This window comes from Pseudophryne corroboree, chromosome 1, assembly GCF_028390025.1.
Source record: "Pseudophryne corroboree isolate aPseCor3 chromosome 1, aPseCor3.hap2, whole genome shotgun sequence".
Taxonomy (NCBI): Eukaryota; Metazoa; Chordata; class Amphibia; order Anura; family Myobatrachidae; genus Pseudophryne; species Pseudophryne corroboree.
Window position 1 is genome coordinate 920486142 of NC_086444.1, and position 20133 is coordinate 920506274.

A 20133-nucleotide genomic window follows, 5' to 3' on the forward strand; every position below is an offset into this window, starting at 1 on the left:
GTGGTGTTGCAAGCATGCTTTTGTTGCATTGGCTTGCATTTCATGCTGCAAATTCCTTTCATGGTGTTCTCTCACAATTGCCTTTGTGAGCAGCACATTTCATTTTAGTTTCTGCTTTCTCTGCAGTTGCTGGGCTACATGCTGGTCAGTGTGCCTGCGTCACTGTTGTGGGCGGGTTTTCCATCCTCCCCTGTTGTCCGGACCTTTGTTACTCTTAGAAGGCCTCAGTCCACTGTGGTTTTTTTCTGCTCCTTCTATCAGTTCTCCCTCCTGCTGTCCTGTCTTTTCCTTTTTCAGTCTGTTGCTTCCCTGCACAGAACTGTATGTTGTGTTCCTGGAATTGTATTTATTACTCTGTCCCCTTCCCATTTTTCCTGGGCTAGTCACAGCTTTGTGGGGCTCTTATTGTGGAATGTTCATCCTGCTGATAGCTTTGTTTTACTTTGGCATGTTAGGCATTCTGTTGCACGTTGGGCTTTCCTGTCTCCCAGTGCTATGTCAGACAGGACTTTGTGTTTTGTTTACTTCAGTGCCATCTTGTTTCCTGATGCCAACATAGTACATAGATCTGCCTATTTGGTTTTAAACTGACAATTACTGTAGCACTAGCTTCAAAGTTACAATGAGCATGAGTCATACACAGGAGCAAATATCTCCATGTGTAAGGTGTCTGACTGCAATGTGAGAGATGCTGGGATCAAGTAGCAGGTATGACTTCTGAGAAAGGAATTATTTAAAATAAAGGATAATGTAACTGAATGAAAAGGTGCTCTCAAGTTAAGTGCATGAATGTGGTTTAAGAGGATTTCATCCAAAGAGTGTTCTGAAAGTCAGTGTAGGTGTGCTTTAAATATGCATACATATGTAGTTTGGGAAGTGGCATCATAACATATGCTTGCGTTGGATGCCAGAGCTCATTGGAAGTCTGCATCTAACTACATCTACTCCTATCTTGACCGCAGTGGCCCTTTTATGTACTTCAGTACTCTGTGGGTGGCTGATCACATGGTGCCCATTGGCCCCCTTTTCTGTTTGTGGCACTGCCCATATCTGGTTTCAATTGGATTTGCCCAATGGCTACATTGATCTTTGTGTGGTATCCAGCAGATACCTATGTTTGCTCCACGTTGGTGCCCCCCTCTTTACCTGCTATTTAGTTCTCATTGCTTGTTCTGTTGCTGTCCACACAGTGACTTGCTCTTTCTGTGTTCCAAGTCCTCTTGTTTTGTGCTGGCACAGTTGCTTCTGCATACGCAGTGAGACACTCTCTGCATTACTTTCAGTGGTTCGTACTTTGGAACTTTGACTGGTCTGAGTATTTAGAGGTCTATGTACTAAGCTTTTGAAAGAGAAAAGTGGACAGAGATAAAGTACTAGCCAATCAGCTCCTAACTGCCATGTTACAGGCTGTGTTTGAAAAATGACAGGAGCTGATTGGTTGGTACTTTATCATCATCCACTTTCTCTCTCTCCAAGCCTTAGTACATAGACCCCTTAGTCCTTTTCCAGTGCTGCAGGCAATCCTGCATGTAGGCACCTGAGGCTGTTGTCAGTTAGTTTGACTTCTGTGGTGGTGGAATTCAGGGACCTTTTCTTTTTTTTTGCCTATACGGGACCATAATTCAGCCTCTATGGTACACTGACAGATTTTTCATGAGTTTTTCAACTCAGATTAGGCCCCGGCTCCCTTTCTATTCCTTACTGCTCCTGTTTTTCCTACCTCCATGACCCCTTCCTTGTGGTGTTTTGACATTGGGGATCTCTTTCTTATAGTGTTGTTTCTTGGTTTTTTTTTAGTTGTTTGTATGGCACAGCCTTTTTCAAGCTTTTTGTGTTCTAGGTGCTGTTTCCCTGATTGACTCAGCCTGTTGATGCTGGTGGAATTACAGTGGGTAGTATGGGGAGGTTTTACCTGGGATATTGCTGTGGGTGCAGTGGCGGAACTGTGGGAGGCAGTGGAGTCGGCTGCCGCCGGGCTCCTGACCTCAAGGGGGCACCTGTCCTCCATTGCCTCCCACTGCCCGACAATCCATCGCCGCTGTGCTGAATGTGGATGGAGGAGTGGTGTCAGTGTCGTGACACGGCTGCAGCAGCTGCCTCCTCGTATCCACAGAGACAACCTGGCAGCTGGCTGCAGCTAGGGGGAGCTCCAGCGCACAGCTGATCACAGGCACTTCCAGAAGAGCTGGCCGTCTATAGCTCTCTCTTCCTCCATCCTGCTGCTAGCCGAAGGTAGGCACTGGCACCACCTGCCTCATGCTGCTGCACTGTGTATGTGTGGTGTATGTGTGGTGTGTGTGGTGTATGTGTGTGTATGGGGTTGATTACTGGGGGTATCTTTAATAAATATTGGCAACACTGACTGTTTATGTGTGTTGATGTTTTTAAGGGAGGTGTGTGTGTCTGTGTGTTTTAACGAAAGTTGTGTGTTTAAGTGAAAAAGAGGTGTGTGTGTATGTAATTAAATGAGGCGTGGTGTGTGTGTAATTGTGTGTGTAAGTGTGTGTGTGTGTGTGTGTAATTGTGTGTGTAATTAAATGAGGTGTGTGTGTGTAATTGTGTGTGTGTGTGTGTGTGTAATTGTGTGTGTAATTAAATGAGGCGTGGTGTGTGTGTAATTGTGTGTGTAGTTGAAAGAGGCATGTGTGTGTCTGTTTAATTGAAAGAGGCATGTGTGTGTAATTGTGGGTGTGTAACTGTGTGTTTGTGTGTAATTGAAATAGGCGTGTGTGTATGTAAGTGAAAGGCATGTGAGTGTGTGTGTGTAATTGAATGAGGCGTGGTGTGTGTGTGTGTGTAATTGTGTGTGTGTAATTGAAAGAGGCATGGGTGTGTCTGTTTAAGTGAAAGAGGCATGTGTGTGTGTAATTGTGTGTGTGTGTAATTGAAAAAGGCGTGTGTGTGTAATTGTGTGTGTGTGTAATTGAGAGATGCATATGTGTGTAAGTGAAAGAGGCATGTGGGTTTACGTGAGAGGCATGTGAGTGTGTGTAAGTAAAAGACATGCATGTGTGTGTAAGTGAAAGATGCGGGTGTGTGTGTGTAAGTGAAAGGCGTGTGTGTGTAAGTGAAAGATGCATGTGTGTGTGTGTGTGTGTAATTGAAAGAGGCATGTGTGTGTCTGTTTAATTGAAAGAGGTTTGTGTAAGTGAAAGAGGTATGTGTATCTATACTACTATTGTTAAAGTACTATTGTGAGTACGCTGCTACTGTTCACCCCAAGTACCAGATATCTACATATGGTGTGTGTATATATATATATATATATATATATATATATATATAGGCAACACTTGTTCCATTCAGCGGCACTCAGAGACTTGTGAATGTCATAAAACGTGTTTTAATGAGTCATGGTGACAATCTGCATACCAACGTTTCGGGGAGTAACCACCCCTTTGTCAAGGTGAGCAAACAAGAAGTGTATATATATATATATATATATATATATAAAAGTGCCGGCACTCTCTCCTCCTCCAGTTAATGCCCAGGTGCCTCCTAACAGGTCTGTGGGACCTTGTAGCTAAATCAATGAAGTGGCACTCACGGGACTTGATTGATAAAAATAAGACTCAGGACACGGCGGTCTCAGCTGAAAGATCTTTCATCTGAGACCGCCGTGTCCTGAGTCTTATTTTTATCAATCAAGTCCCGTGAGTGCCACTTCTTCATTTTTATATATATATATATATATATATATATATATTTATTCCTATATGTATAGGGGGGGCACCAGCATTTTATCATGCCTCCGGGCGACTGGGGCGAACTTACGCCACTGCGTGGGTGACAAAGCATTTTGTGGTCCTTATGGTCCATATGTTTTTGTATATGTTGAGGGTTGGAATTTATTGGAGTGCACAGCATGGCTCGTTTTTTTGTGTACTATGGTGGTTGCATCGTGTATCTTGACCTTTTTTTGATACCTGCACAGCAATTTCTTTACTCTTGATGGGTGCATTTAATTGATGATGGAAGGCCTTTTCTTGGGTTTTCCTTTGTATTTTGTAGAGTGTTCTGGGTTAGCTTTAGGTTGTAGTGATGGTGGTGGAGCTTGCAGGTCGTAGAGCAAGCCATGCTGTTGGTGGATGGGTTTGGCATATCAAATAATTTGTAGTGCACAGCAGGTATCTCTCATTTACAGTGGCGTGTCAGCTGTCAGCCTCTCTTCTGGAGGCCAGCTATGCCATCTTACCAGACAGGTCTCACCTAATTGATGCGGAGATGGAGGAGATATTGCCTTCTATTTATGCACCACATCTTCTGTGGTTGCAGAAACTGTTATAATCACTGACTATATATTAAGCTACCTGCCCCCTTTTCCCAAATCCTCACCACCATTTTATTATTTTAATGTTATTAATAAATTGATCACCAGTGTTAACACCATATACAGTTGTTGTGTGTTTATTTATCATACTTGAGTTGTTATTATGGTTAATTAAAGATGTTTTGAAGTACCATCCAGCTTCTGCGGTAAATAGTTTACAGTAGATTTCTTCCATAGTAAAGAGCCCTGTATTTTAAAAAAAGTTCTAGTCCAGGTCTTTCTGGTGTTCAGTTTTCGGTATGCTTCATGAAGTGCAAAAGACATTTGCCCTCACCTGATACAGTATTTATGAAAAAGTCTCCAAAGCTGTTAGTTTCTTTGACTGCATCACTTTGTACATACAGTACTCACCACAAGACACTACCCTACTGTTCTTAATCAATAACTAGTCCTTTGTTAGATTATCTTGGACTCGAGTTTAAGAACTTGTTGAGTTACATTTTTATTGGCTATGCTAACACTACATGTGAATGTAACACAATAAATGCTTCATGCTTTATTATATAAACTAAAATAATAAATATAAGGGGAATATAAATAAATTGTTCTTCCAATAAATACCCTTACAGTTTAATTAATATATATTGTAAATTAAAAATATTTAGCATTTGGCATTCAAAAGTTTATTAAAACTTTATTGGTGACCCCAGCTGAAATAATTACCCACACCTGCTCTAAGTCATGACACAAGTTTACATAGTGCCCATACCTCCTTCTCCTCTCTTATTCTTCATAATTTTGACTTAAGTATATATTTGCAACTCTTGCAAGCTGAATTCCAAATCATAAATGTAGATATTCACCCCAAAATAAAATAAACCATGATGACCTAGTGAGGTTTTTTTTTAATATGCACACCACAAGTTTTTTCACACATAGGGGTCAATTGATGTTAACTTGTTGTTTTGTAACAAACATAGAAAAATTAACCCTTACTGTAGAACCATTGGAATTTATCAACTCACACCCAGCTTGCAATCTCATTTAACCACTTGCCTGGCATGGTTGTATCAGATGCGACAATACCAGCAAGTGTGTTATCTGACCTGGTCGCACAGGATGCGACCAGTGAAATAAACAGTGTGTGCGGCTACAGGGAAAATAAACTTCCCTCTGCTGCTGCTCTCAGAGGGACCGGAAAGGTCCCCCTACCTCCCTGCACCCTTCCCCAGTTTTTGCCTTGCTGCCGGTTAGCACAGAAGGACCCCCCACCCCAATAGCAGCCCCTGGGGAAGTGTAAATCAAGCCCCTCCTGTGTACTTGCCAGCTGTCCCGGTCAGTGGTGCCGAGAAGGAGGGAGAGTACTAATTACCTGGACCCAGGTCTGATGGAGGGACCAAGTGAGGGCCCCGGGCCCTCTCCCTCTTACCTGGCAGCATCAGCTGCAGCTCTTCTCCTCAGCCCAACACACACTGCTAGGCTCTCTATTGCCCTGGTCCCAGTTATCAAAATGAAAGTCGCAATGGTCACAATGTTTCCGATGTTCCGATGTTTCCAATGGAGCCAACTGATGTTCTAAAGTTTAAAAAAAAAATTGTACAAATATACATTATAATATATTTTTTTTTTTTATAAAATCCTTTTGGATAAGGTTAAGTACATGTACTACACCTAATTATAAACTGGGCGACCTGCAATGTTTTAAGCAGCCATCATGGGTGGTGTTTCACTGGCAGCAGGCTATCTTTACTAACTCCAATACAGTACTGTGCATGCACTGCCCAAAAAACAACTTAGTGATGATCCTGACACAAAACGCCAGTCCATGCACTGGAAAACACCTAAAGAGAACATGTGAAAGGGAATCCAAATTCAACTTCAGAAATTTTCCAGTGCATGGACTGGCGTTATGTCTCAGGATAGTACTGGGAGATCCATGTTTCATCAAAGGTATAGATGTGTCCTCATACAGATGTGCCCTCTTACAGCGTGGCGTTCGCGGGAGCATACTTAGAATGCCAAGTGTTCGCAGGCAGCGGGAGTAAGATGCTCCTGCTGCCCTACATTACAAGGGGGGATTCGGCTGCAATGTGTGGCATGGGTAGCTGGAAGATATGCTCCTGCTACCATTAGTTAGGTGATGTCTTATTGGCAAATTATAGCACAGCAAAGGACTGCTAATGGTGTGGCATTGCCGCGATAGTGCCGCTAAATCTTTTGTTCCTCTCAAACACACATGCATGTGACATACAATCTGCCTCATAAGCCAATCTGCCCTATAAGGGTGTTTTGTTCTATCAAACTAAATATTTTAAGTTAACTCTTTTGAACTAAGCATTTTTATGATACACAGGAAAAACACAACTTTTTTTTAACGCTGTGTGGTAGCAAACTATTTGTGTAAAAGGGGTGCATCTTGTAAAACCTTTTTGGGATAGTCCAAGGTCAATGTTCCCCCACTCATTTTTAACTCATGCAGTATGGGTTGTTTTTTAATAGCCAAACCTCAGAATCCGCGGAAACTGAAATGCCTTATCACAACTACTCACAGCTATTTGGGAACTTGTTAGAATCTATTTATTATGGCCTTCAAACAGTGACAGCTGCCTAGCTAAGCAACTGTCTTGGCAATTGTTAAAAGCTTTTCTTGAGGGCAGTAGTATAATTTTACATAAGATGCAAGATTCAAGAAAAAGTATGCAAACGCGGGAATCTGTACCCATGGACAAGAATCCATGTTGCACCAATCGTCTTGCACAATATGGTGGAACAAGGATATGTGTATGAGGACACATCGGTACATATTGTACACTTGAAGGTAAGGCTCCTCCACCAGGTATTGGCTCCCCTCCTATCTACCCTCAGGTGTTTTAATTAGCATAGGTTCCTACATTGTTGACCACATATTAATAATAAGGGCTCTATTTGAAGGTAAGACCTAGATAAATATATACAATGTGATAGTATTAGAGATGTTAGGGCCCCATCTAATGGAGTCATCTGGTCACAGTGGATATTTGCTCAAACGTGTGCTAAGAACTTCACTTATACTCCATGTTAATTGGGAGGGTTTATTAGAATTGCTTTTACGATCAGTGTTCTTAGTGCTTAGATTGTGCATCAGCATTTTTCTTTCTCCTGCATAAAACTAGAAGCCTTAGCATAGTAGCAGCTCATAATATGCTTAAAAATAGGGTGTGCAGTCCAGTTCCCCCCCTATTTTCACTCTTGATTGCTACCTGCCCAGAACAATGTCTTTGACCTTGTTAGCCTCTTGCTGTCCCAGTTTTATATTTCTGCACAGTGGCGTGGCATTTGGCCATGATGCTCCTGCTAGTGTTTATGCAGATTACATGCGGTTTAGTCGTCGACATGTAATCTGCTGAAAAGTCCCTTCGAAAATGGCTGCTGCCTAGGAGGAGACCAATGCTACAGGTCCTGCATGACCTCTAGCGTCTGTCAGGGAAGCACACTGACAGAGCATTACCCGGAAGTGCCAGGAACACTGGTGCCACTTGCAGAAGATGCAGCTTTCTGACAACAAGCACGAGACCCCTGGCAATGATCGTGAACCCCCTAGAAATTAGCATGAAACCCCTAGCAACCATGTGTGGCATAATGTGTAATTTTGCATTACGGTGTGTGGTATAATGTGTAATTAGCATTACAGTGTGTAATATTGTGTAATGGGCATTACAGTATGTGGCATATTATGTAATGGACCTTAGAGTGTGTTGCATAATGTGTAATGGGCATTACGGTATGGCATATTGTGTAGTAGGCATTATGGTGTGTAGCATATTGTGTAATAGGCATTATGGTGTGTGGCATATTGTGTAATAGACATTATGGTGTGTAACATAATGTGTAAGGGGCATTACCGTGTATGGCATAATGTGCAAGTGGCATTACTATAAGGAGCAAATGGCAAATAATGTAAAGGGCATGAATCAGCATTTTTTTTTCCTGTGGTGGCCAATGTCTGGCGTGCAGGTTGCAAAACTGGATTATAAGGTAGTCTTTTCCTGCAAGGCCTTTATTTTAAAAATGTCTATGGGAGTGGGGCACATTTTTAACAGTTTACACTGGGAGCCAAATTGGGTAGAAAAGGCCATGTTTGTTTTGCCAAAATGCCATCTTGGGGGTCTTGGTGGTGGCAGAAACTTTTTTGGCAGTGGGCAGCAAAATTTATAGTTATGCCACTGCCTCTGCGACAACAGCTTCCAGTACCACTGCATGAAACTTAGAGGGCCTTAGGGGTCTATTTACTAAGCCTTGGATGGAGATAAAGGGGGTCACTCCGACCCGTTCGCACACAGCGGTTCTTCGCTGTGGTGCGGATGGGTCTGGAATGCGCATGCACGGTGTGTGCATTGCGCACGCGCGTTGTTGCCCGGCGACAGAGGTCGCCGGGCAACGACGCTGACAGAGAAGAAAGCTGTCGCAGCGGCAAAAACTTTTTTAGCATAGCAGGGCTGCACAAGCGAACGCAGCCCTACTATGCCAAAATACACTCCCCCATAGGTGGAGATTAGTTGATCGCACCAGTGGCAAAAAGTTGCTTGGTGCAATCATCTCGGAATGAGGGCCAAGGTACCAGCCAATCGGCTCCTAACTGTCATTTTTCAAACTAAGCCTGTGACATGCCAGGTAGTTGCTGATTGTCTGGTACTTTATCTCTGTACACTATATCTCCATCTAAGGCTTAGTAAATAGACCCCATAGTCTCATATTTTATTGTCTGCTGCAATTCCAACTCTAAAGGTTTACTGGTAGGCTGATAGCAAGCATTACAGAAACACAATTAACTGTATTTTCCCTCTGGCATCACTTTGTCTAGTTGAGATACTGTGATTCTACATTATTTATTGTCATATTGCCAGTATGGCTTTGGAATTATAAAATAATTTGTTTAAATACTAAGGGCCTTTTTCTCCAACTTTGTTTCTAACCAGAACATACAAGAATATGTTAAAGCTGTTTAATGATACAGGTTGAGTATCCCATATCCAAATATTCCGAAATACGGAATATTCCGAAATACAGACTTTTTTCAGTGAGAGTGAGATAGTGAAACCTTTGTTTTTTGATGGCTCAATGTACACAAACTTTGTTTAATACACAAAGTTATTAAAAATATCGTATTAAATGACCTTCAGGCTGTGTGTATAAGGTGTATATGAAACATAAATAAATTGTGTGAATGTACACACATTTTGTTTAATGCACAAAGTTACAAAAAATATTGTCTAAAATTACCTTTAGGCTGTGTTCATAAGGTGTATATGTAACACAAATGCATTCTGTGCTTAGATTTAGGCCCCATCACCATGATATCTCATTATGATATGCAATTATTCCAAAATACGGAAAAATCCAATATCCAAAATACCTCCGGTCCCAAGCATTTTGGATAAGGGATACTCAACCTGTACTATAACACCTATTTCATTAGCCTCATCGACATGAAACTGAGTAAAGGCAATATTAAAAACATGAAACCTCTTATGCTACAGATTTCAAATCGTGTGCGATGAGTAAGCTGCTATGGGAAGGATTGCAACCTTAAGAAGTGCAACCATTCATGAAACAGGATTTTGCTGTAAATAACTTTTAGGTGGTTTGCTGATTTGTAAGTAAAAACTTCAGATATATTCAATAAAAGCAAAGGTCATGAACTGCAAAAGAGGAATTTTGAGACTCATACTAGAAGTAACAAGCAAGTAACTTTGTACATGGACAAACCACGTTGCAATGCACAGAATGCAAATAGTACATTTATTTTTTTGGATGCAGGGTACATACTACAGTCAGGCCCGGCGACAGGGGGGGTCAAAGGGGACAACCCTCCCGGGCCCCGAGCTTCAGGGGGGCCCCATCACTTGCTTGGTCTGGTTGTCTTCGCTTTGTTGCCTTCATTATGCTTGCGGCATGCCTCTCTGCCGCCCCGTCCCTGTCTGACGATCTGCTGCCGCTGCCGCTGAAGAGCCGGGCAGCAGAGCAGCAAACACAGGCTACACTGACTGTGTGAGTCAGGGCTCCTTATAGCAGCTGCCCGCAGCACTACTTCTGTCCAACCCTGCTCCCTACATGCCTGGATGGCACCCTCACAGCCCGTCATACTGTATACTATGTCAAGGTACTGCTATATTATTCTATATAAATGTGTGTATGGTGAGTTCTATGTGTGTGTGTGTGTGTGTGTATATATATATATATATATATATATATATATATATATATATATGCAAAAAATGTCCCTGGCACTCCGGACTTCCGTTCATCTTGCTCCGGTGCCCTCCCCACAGATCTGCATCTGTGTATATGATCCTTGTATGCCGCCCATACAAGGACCATATATATAATATATATATATATATATGTGTATATATACATATATATATATATGTGTAGGTACTGATGTCCGGCACTCCCACTGATAACAGTCACCTGTGTAATTGCTCCGGTGCCCTCCCCGCGGACTCTGCGGTCCGTGCACATACAGGAATCAGACAAACGGCGGCACTCAGGAGACGAAGAGATGGTGAAATAAAACGGTGCTTTATCTACGTTTCGGGGTACATAGCCCCGTCATCAGGACACACACAGTGAAACATCAAACAGTGTAAACTTAAATACCTTACCTGGCGCTTGTTCTAGCCGTCCATGCCACGCCTCTGCTCCGCTTCCGGGATCTATGCTTCCGTTCACAGGGATGGTCACCTGACCGGATGCCTGCTCACCGGGCTGTCAGTCAGAGGCGGGGAGGATTATTGCTAGGCAACGCCTGAAAACAATAACAACACACATATAAGAACATCGTGAATGAATAAAACTAAGACAGGCTATTACTCAATAGTGCCTGAATAACAGTGAAAACGAACCATTCTGGTATGAAAGTGCTTACATTGTTATGTGCTAAAAACTCATGTGAGATTAAAAGGCAGTATAAAATTAAAAAGCCGTAAGCATCAATGGCACAGTGTGATGATAACTTACCCCAGATTGGGGGATATTGGTTATCTAAATATACTATACATATTAACAGCCTGATAAATATTAGATGGAGCTGTACTGTAACAATCTATTAAACTAATAAACTAATAGTTTTCACTGTTATTCAGGCACTATTGAGTAATAGCCTGTCTTAGTTTTATTCATTCACGATGTTCTTATATGTGTGTTGTTATTGTTTTCAGGCGTTGCCTAGCAATAATCCTCCCCGCCTCTGACTGACAGCCCGGTGAGCAGGCATCCGGTCAGGTGACCATCCCTGTGAACGGAAGCATAGATCCCGGAAGCGGAGCAGAGGCGTGGCATAGACGGCTAGAACAAGCGCCAGGTAAGGTATTTAAGTTTACACTGTTTGATGTTTCACTGTGTGTGTCCTGATGACGGGGCTATGTACCCCGAAACGTAGATAAAGCACCGTTTTATTTCACCATCTCTTCGTCTCCTGAGTGCCGCCGTTTGTCTGATTCCTATATATATGTGTATATATATATATATATAATATCAAGAATAAGGAGAGCGCACCGGTGAATGGTAATAAAAGGTAACACTTTACTATGTAAATATCCACGTACATGAAAGTTAAAATTGATGCACTTAGCCAGTCCTCCGATAACTGTCGCCTCGGGCTGAACCTTCTGCTGGCGGCGTATTTTTCACGGAGAGACCGTCTGCTCTGTTCCAGACTGGAGACCGACTTCGTCTGCAGATGCAAGCCACGCCCAACGCGTTTCGTCACTATGGGACTTCGTCAGGAGCTGTGTTATTGGATGTTCTGAATTTGCCTTTTAACCCATGCTCTCAGCTTCAATAGGTTAATTGCTTCAAATTGATTTTTAACACTAAAAACCCTCAATCTTAAATAAAATGTTTTACATTTTTCACAGAAACTCATCATTTTCATAAGCAGCAATATTTTACAACAATAACTTTGTTAATACTAACAACATATCTTTAAAACATTTAATATGTCCAAGAAACACATCTGATCAGCCACACTTAATCTAAGGACTGCTCTTTCAGCTGTTATCTTAATTTTGCACTTGATTCCAATTAGATCTTTCTCATGAGTCGTGTGTTTCTGCTGTTATCAGTATGTGTTTCTAGGGCTTACAACAATTATTACACATTTTATTTCATACAACCATTATAATTAAAAAGTAATCAAACCCTTTTTAACCTCCCTAAAAACTATATGTTCCTATTTCTACAACCTTCTGCCTACTTTATCCAGATTTTAATGAATGTAGGGATACCACATCTATTCTGTCATGGCCTGACATGAATTCCAAGTGCTTGCCACTCCCCATCGGGTGATAACACCAACTTCGATGGGGACTACACCTGGGTTCATGCCCTGTCACTTTACAGAAACGGTATGATGTCACATCCCTCATTTAGACCATCTGGGGTTAATGTCCCTAATGTGTAGATCCAAAAGGTTTCCCGTTGTGATAACAGTTTTAAAATATCTCCCCCTCTATTTCCTAAGTGTACTTGCTCTATTGCTTTGAATGATAAATTTTCTATTTTTGAATTGCAGCATTGCTGGAAGTGGCGGGGTACACTATGATTTTGTACTTTGTTACTAATATTCCTTGTGTGTTCTAATATTCTTATTTTTAGCTGCCTTTTTGTTTTGCCTATGTATCTCTTTCCGCATTTGCACTCCAGCATATATATAACGTGTGTGCTTAAACAATTCAGTTTCCCTTTTATCTTCCAAGATTTTTGTTTGTTATGGCTCCAAATGTTTTTATTGTCCTTACATGCCAATTTGCATATTTTGCACTTGTTACATGGAAAGAAGCCCTGTAAATTACTCAACCATCCTTCTTTCTTTTCAGTTAGGGGGTTACTGGGTGCTATTATTGATTTTAGGTTTTTTGTTTTCCGGCATATGATCTGTGGTTTATCTGGTATAATTCCCTTCAATACTGGATCTAATTCCAAAACACCCCAATGTTTTTCAAGGATTCTTGTAACATCTCCCAATTTACTATTAATCTGTTTTATTGAATAAAACAGATTATGAGGAGGAATGTGACAGGCTCCTAAATGATGTGAATACATACGAGCGGTTGGAAAAAGATCCCATAGAGAGAATATTAACAGAGATTAACTGTTTATTAACAGAAGGCCTAAGTAAAGGTACAATTACCCTGGATGAGTATAATTATATGATTAACACCAAACCTATAACACCAATTTTCTATAGTATTCCAAAGATACATAAACGGTTAGATAAGCCCCCAGGACGCCCCATAATATCGGGGATCAACTCAGTCAGCTCAAAAAATATCCGAATATGTAGATATTCAAATAAAGCAGTATGTCACACAATTGGACACATTTATTAAAGACTCAACACACATATTAGAAGTCCTAGAGACTTTTAAATGGGAGGCTGATTATTCCTGGGCCACAATAGATGTTGAAGCGCTTTATACATGCATACCTCATCAAAATGGCTTAGAAGCGGTGGGTGTATATCTGGAAAGAGATCCTGAGGTCAATAGTTCAAAGAAAAAATTTATCCTAGATTGTATAGAGTATATATTAAAAAATAATTATTTTTTATTTAAAGACAAGTATTATATACAACGAAGGGGCGTGGCAATGGGAACTCCGTATGCCCCGAATTTTGCCAATCTGTACCTAGGAAAATGGGAAATGGAAATGATACAAAATAATAATCCCTTTAAAGATAATATTCAGTTATTCAAAAGATTCATAGATGATATTGTTATAGTATGGAAAGGTCCAGCATCTGAGTTTGAGAAATTTATGACATACCTCCATAATAACACCTATAATTTAACATTTACATTTAATATAAATAAACAGAAGATTGAGTTTCTGGATCTAGTCTTGGACAGTACGAACTGTATAAAAGGAGATCAGGTAACAACATACACGCATATTAAGAAGGTGGACTGTAATAGTTATGTCCACTATGATAGTTGCCATCATAAAAAATGGGTTTCAAATATACCATATTCACAATTTATTAGATTGCGGCGTAACTGCACGACATTAGAAAAATATAATGAACAAGCAGAGGTGTATGGACAACGCTTTAGAGAAAAAGGTTACCCGGAAGGTTTAATCACTGACTCAATATTAAAGGCTGCAAACCGAGACAGAAAAGACCTTGTAAAATATAAAAAGAAGGAGGGAACTAATAAATTTAGTAATATCCCATTTGTCACAACATTTAATAGTAAATTGGGAGATGTTACAAGAATCCTTGAAAAACATTGGGGTGTTTTGGAATTAGATCCAGTATTGAAGGGAATTATACCAGATAAACCACAGATCATATGCCGGAAAACAAAAAACCTAAAATCAATAATAGCACCCAGTAACCCCCTAACTGAAAAGAAAGAAGGATGGTTGAGTAATTTACAGGGCTTCTTTCCATGTAACAAGTGCAAAATATGCAAATTGGCATGTAAGGACAATAAAAACATTTGGAGCCATAACAAACAAAAATCTTGGAAGATAAAAGGGAAACTGAATTGTTTAAGCACACACGTTATATATATGCTGGAGTGCAAATGCGGAAAGAGATACATAGGCAAAACAAAAAGGCAGCTAAAAATAAGAATATTAGAACACACAAGGAATATTAGTAACAAAGTACAAAATCATAGTGTACCCCGCCACTTCCAGCAATGCTGCAATAAAAAATAGAAAATTTATCATTCAAAGCAATAGAGCAAGTACACTTAGGAAATAGAGGGGGAGATATTTTAAAACTGTTATCACAACGGGAAACCTTTTGGATCTACACATTAGGGACATTAACCCCAGATGGTCTAAATGAGGGATGTGACATCATACCGTTTCTGTAAAGTGACAGGGCATGAACCCAGGTGTAGTCCCCATCGAAGTTGGTGTTATCACCCGATGGGGAGTGGCAAGCACTTGGAATTCATGTCAGGCCATGACAGAATAGATGTGGTATCCCTACATTCATTAAAATCTGGATAAAGTAGGCAGAAGGTTGTAGAAATAGGAACATATAGTTTTTAGGGAGGTTAAAAAGGGTTTGATTACTTTTTAATTATAATGGTTGTATGAAATAAAATGTGTAATAATTGTTGTAAGCCCTAGAAACACATACTGATAACAGCAGAAACACACGACTCATGAGAAAGATCTAATTGGAATCAAGTGCAAAATTAAGATAACAGCTGAAAGAGCAGTCCTTAGATTAAGTGTGGCTGATCAGATGTGTTTCTTGGACATATTAAATATTTTAAAGATATGTTGTTAGTATTAACAAAGTTATTGTTGTAAAATATTGCTGCTTATGAAAATGATGAGTTTCTGTGAAAAATGTAAAACATTTTATTTAAGATTGAGGGTTTTTAGTGTTAAAAATCAATGTGAAGCAATTAACCTATTGAAGCTGAGAGCATGGGTTAAAAGGCAAATTCAGAACATCCAATAACACAGCTCCTGACGAAGTCCCATAGTGACGAAACGCGTTGGGCGTGGCTTGCATCTGCAGACGAAGTCGGTCTCCAGTCTGGAACAGAGCAGACGGTCTCTCCGTGAAAAATACGCCGCCAGCAGAAGGTTCAGCCCGAGGCGACAGTTATCGGAGGACTGGCTAAGTGCATCAATTTTAACTTTCATGTACGTGGATATTTACATAGTAAAGTGTTACCTTTTATTACCATTCACCGGTGCGCTCTCCTTATTCTTGATATTATTTAGAAATCCCTTACTCCTGGCAGGAGTGGATGAGCAGGCACCACATGAGCAAACAAACTCTGGACTAATTGTAGTGTGCGCGGATCCAAATCCCACATATATATATATATGTATAAATTATAATATATATATACTGTATATTTTATATATATATATATATATATATATACATACATACACAGTATATGTGTGTCTGTATGTATGTGTATGTATGTGTATACACATATATATATACACATATATTGTGCTTTATAAGGGGGGGGGGGGAGTCAAGGCAGGGTGGGGGACCCCGGAGAAATTGGTGTACCGGGCCCCAAGATTTCTCTTGCCGGCCCTGACTACAGTATCTGTAGCCATGGGTGTAGGGATCAGGATGATGTCGGAGAGCGGACAGGACAATTATCCCTTACAGGGGCTGTTCTATGCAGCAATAGGCTGTACGAATGCTGTTCCTGCAGGCCCCACCTCCTCCTCATTGACTGCAACAACCTTGGTGGGACCAAAATGACAGGCAGCTGCTCAGGGGTGTATCTAGGGGTCCGGGCGCCCCTGGCAAAGTAAGGGACTGGCGCCCCCCATATTTGAAATAGGGAAGGTGCATGTGCAAAAAAGGGACATGATCTTGTGGGAAAGGGGCATGACCATACAATAGTTCCCCCAATTCAAATTACGCTACACAGTAGTAACCCTTATGTCCACACAGTAGCAGTTCCCTTTACACATTATGCCCACACAGTAATTCTTATAACACTGAGGAAACATCAGCAGTACCTGGCCTGGCTGAGGAGGCAATGCCACCCAAGGCCAGGTAGTATAATCAAATAGTAGTGCAAAGAAGTGCTGTGCAGCGCACTACCCAGTGGTGCAAGTAGAAAAAAAATCTTAGTGGAACTGTGTGCGCTCGCCTTCAGCGCGCTCATGCCAAAATACTGGGTGTGTCCACATGCCACACGGGATATGGTCAATGAAAATGGGGGCATGATACACATATGACCCCAATAGTGCAGTGCCAGATACACATATGCCCCCACAGTGCCAGATACACATATGTCCCCACAGTGCCAGATACACATATGCCCCCACAGTGCCAGATATGCCCCCACGGTGCTAGATATGCCCCCACGGTGCCCGATATACATATGCCACCACAGTGCCTGATATGCCCCCACATTGCCAGATACACATGCCCCCACAGGCCTAGATATGCCCCCACAGTGCCAGATACACACATTCCCCCACGTTGCCAGATATGCCCCATGTTGCCAGATATGCCCCCACATTGCCAGTTACACATGCCCCCACAGTGCCAGATATGCCCCACAGTTCCAGATATGCCCCCTGCAGTGCATCTCACCGTTGTTGATGCTGCTGCTGCCTGGCACTGTCTGCAGCTGCTGTCGGGTAGAGGAAAGCGCAGCACGTGCCTCTCCTGCCCTCAGTCCGGTCTCCTCCTGCGGCAGCGGCGGTGTCCTGTAGCTCAGATTCTGGTGCCGGTCCGCGAGCCAATCAGAGCTTGCGGTCCATCAGTGGCACCTCCTGATTGGCTGCCGGTCCGCAAACTCTGATTGACTTATGAACTGGCGTTTGAGTACACGCTTCCGCAGCCGCCGGACTCAAAGGGGGGAGAAAACGCCAGTCTACGAACTGAAGGGGGCAGGAGAGGAGAGGCGCATGCTGCGCTCTCCTCTCTCCACGGTGTCTGCAAAGTGGCGGCCCATCGGTAATGCGTACCGGCTGGGAATTTCTTACCAATATGCAGTACCGCCATACTTGCAGCACTGGCACTACGTAACTCTCCTATTCAAATGTACGTAGCTGTGGTCCCCCGTCAGCACATAGCCATAGCCCCCACCAGAACACAGCACATAGTTATTTCCCCCCTCCCAGCACATAGCCATAGTCCCCTACCAGTAAATAGCCATAGCCCCCACCACCCCAAGCAATAGCCATATTCCCCCCAGCACATAGCCATAGCCCCCACCAGAACACAGCACGTAGTTATTTCCCCCCTCCCAGCACAGTCATAGTCCCCATCCCCCTCCCAGCACATACCCATAGTCCCCTCCCAGTAAATAGCCATAGCCTCCCCACCTCTTCAAGCAATAGCCGCAGTCCTCCCAGGACATAGCCGTAGTCTCCACCTCTCCCAACACAGTCATACAGTAGTCCCCACCCCCTCCCATCACATAACAAGAGTTCCCTGCCAGCATAGATAGCCATAGTCCCCCTCCCTGCACAAAGCCCCTCACCTTGCCAAGCACATAGCCATAATCCCCACCCCACTCCCAGTACATAGCTGTAGTCCGCCCTTAGCACATACTGTAGCAGTCGTCTCCCCCACTCCCAGCACATACATAGCCTCCACACACAGCACATAGCCCTAGTCCCCACCCCACAACATACCAGCAGATAGTCGTAGTGTCTGGCAATACCTGCTGTGCCGAGCTGCCTGGGACGGAGGGTGGAGGATCGCTCTGCAGGCAGGTGTCCGACACAGCACCAAACTACGTGAAGAAACTGAAAATAAACTATAGCTCCCAGCAGCCCATGACGCCGGGAGCTCCCAACTACAAGGATTGCCGGGAGTTGTAGTTTTCCCTGTAGTGCATTGTGGTGCCGGATACCGGCGCCAGCTCCTAGCTGCTGAGCAATCACCCCCCAGGCAGCTCGGCACAGCAGGTATTGCCAGACACTACGGCTTAAGGGATTCCACCCATTAGCCAAGGGTGGCACTGTCGGGCGGCGCCCCCTGCTCGGCTGGCACCCCTGGCGAGTGCCATCCTGGCCAATGGGTAGATACGCCCCTGCAGCTGCTTCCTGGGAACTGCTGTATGAAAGAAAGGATTCAACAGAAGAGATCTCCAACAGGTAAGTTAGGTTATTGGGGGGTGGTGGTTTGGTATAGTTTATGGTATGTGATACTAAGAATCCAGAGGGTAAGTGGTAAATTGTTTACTTGGGTTATTTATGATTCACAATTTTTTATGAGACTGATTTTTACTGAGACTGTTATTAGGAGTTTAATGCTGTTGGTATTATGTGGCAGTCACTAATGTTGTCTGCTATATATAATGGTCACTAATGCTGTCCATCATATACTGCAGATCCAGAACAAAATGACGGGGGGTATCATGAAAAGGGAAAAGGAAGGGTGGGCTTATTTTATGCATGCTGAAGGTGCTTCTGGAAAAGTGCACAGTATGTGACCTTGCAACAAGGGACATGGCCTCAAATGGATTACTGTATCCACAAGTTGCACCCTCATTTTAATCACACTTTCTCAACCACTCCCCTTATGCCAGCCTCCTCACCCAATTCTCAGCCCATGTCAACTTTTGCCTCCTCAGTCCTCACCACTCACCTCAACAGTCATTCCCCAGGCTCTGGATTCCAAGTGACAGTCCTCTATTCCTTCTACTGGCACCGGTTTCCACACACAGCACTGCCCAGCTCCACACCTCAATCTAGGCAGTAAGTGACACTAGGGGAGTGGATGATGTCGAGGATGACATTTAGAAAGTAAAAGATCACAAACAAGCAGGAGTTAATAAATAGTCCAACTGCAAAGGTGTAGCCTATCAGAGGTCCTTGCATTCCATCAAACTCTTTAAAATAGTGATTGGTTAGTTCTATATAGTACATCAGTGTCATCTTATAGGGGTGCTGCAATAGCTTGAAGTGTCATCTCAGCAAACCCTCCCCACTCAGCCAGCACAGCACAGCATTATTACACTACACAAACAAAAGCTGGCCGACTGCGTGGGTGGTTCTTTCTTACAGCCGAGAGACTGAAGACTTTGCACAGCCAATCGGATTGTGTAAATACAATCAGAGTAACCTAGGAGAATTTTCTGTCTGCTAATCGGCCATCACACCTGCGGCCCTCAGAGCAGCAAAATTGTACTAGCCCAGGGGGAAGATGCCACCCTGCCCCCAGGCCCAACCAAACCCTGCAATAAATAAAATAAAAATGATCATAAACAACAGGGAGGGCATGTGCATGGTGCCCCCCCCCCTTGAATCCGCCTACGACAGTCACTAATGCTGTCTGCAATATATGGCAGCCACTAATGCTTTCTGCAGTATATGGTGGTCATTAATGTGGTCTGCAGTATAGGGTGGTCATT